This window comes from Mastomys coucha, unplaced genomic scaffold (genome assembly GCF_008632895.1).
Source record: "Mastomys coucha isolate ucsf_1 unplaced genomic scaffold, UCSF_Mcou_1 pScaffold6, whole genome shotgun sequence".
Lineage (NCBI taxonomy): Eukaryota > Metazoa > Chordata > Mammalia > Rodentia > Muridae > Mastomys > Mastomys coucha.
In genome coordinates, this window is record NW_022196912.1 from 131,226,616 (window position 1) to 131,227,398 (window position 783).

Here is a 783-nt window from a genome sequence, read left to right on the forward strand (position 1 = left end):
AAGCTTTAAAGGGAGACTTCCCTTTGATTCAGCTAAATCACAATAATTGTGTTTAAAGCAAATAGAAACATACTGATTATCAATTAAGCCAATGGATTGATACAAATACAGGCTTGTGTATTTGTTCCTAAGCTTTGCCCTTCTCCCTGATACTCCATACTTACTTCTATCAATCTAGTGATTAGAAAAACAAAGTTCTGGTAAATGATGGAAGTGTTACACAAACAAGCGCCGTGGAGTGAAGTCCACGTGTGCCAAGTATGGAGGCTCTGTTCATTTGAATGGACTTGTCAGCACAAGAGTGCAGCAATTTTCATTATGAGCTTTTACTAACAATAAACACAAGCCCAGATTTAAGGGAAAACATGGCTTATTTCCTCTTCCCAGGGACCCCATTTGGCTGCATCTCTGTCCATGACTCCCACATTCTGTTGCTGTGGTGAAAGCCAGTGACCTACAGAGTAATTAGTTTGAGTTTTGTCTACACAGCACCCACATAAGCAATTGAAAAGTGAAAAATTCAGCCAAATCATTGGGCTTTGTGTGTGGCAGTTCCTGCATGATTTTAAATAGCTAGTTAGTGCTTTTCTGTTCCGTGAAAAGAGAAAAAAAAAGGCATTTTCACTAATTGGTTCTTTCATCAGCATGTGGACCGAATTGTCAATAATTGGCCTAGGAGGGGTGAGCATGTTAGACTGTTGTTTTGCCATGGGATGGGAAAGAGAAGAGAAGAGAAGAGAAGAGAAGAGAAGAGAAGAGAAGAGAAGAGAAGAGAAGAGAAGA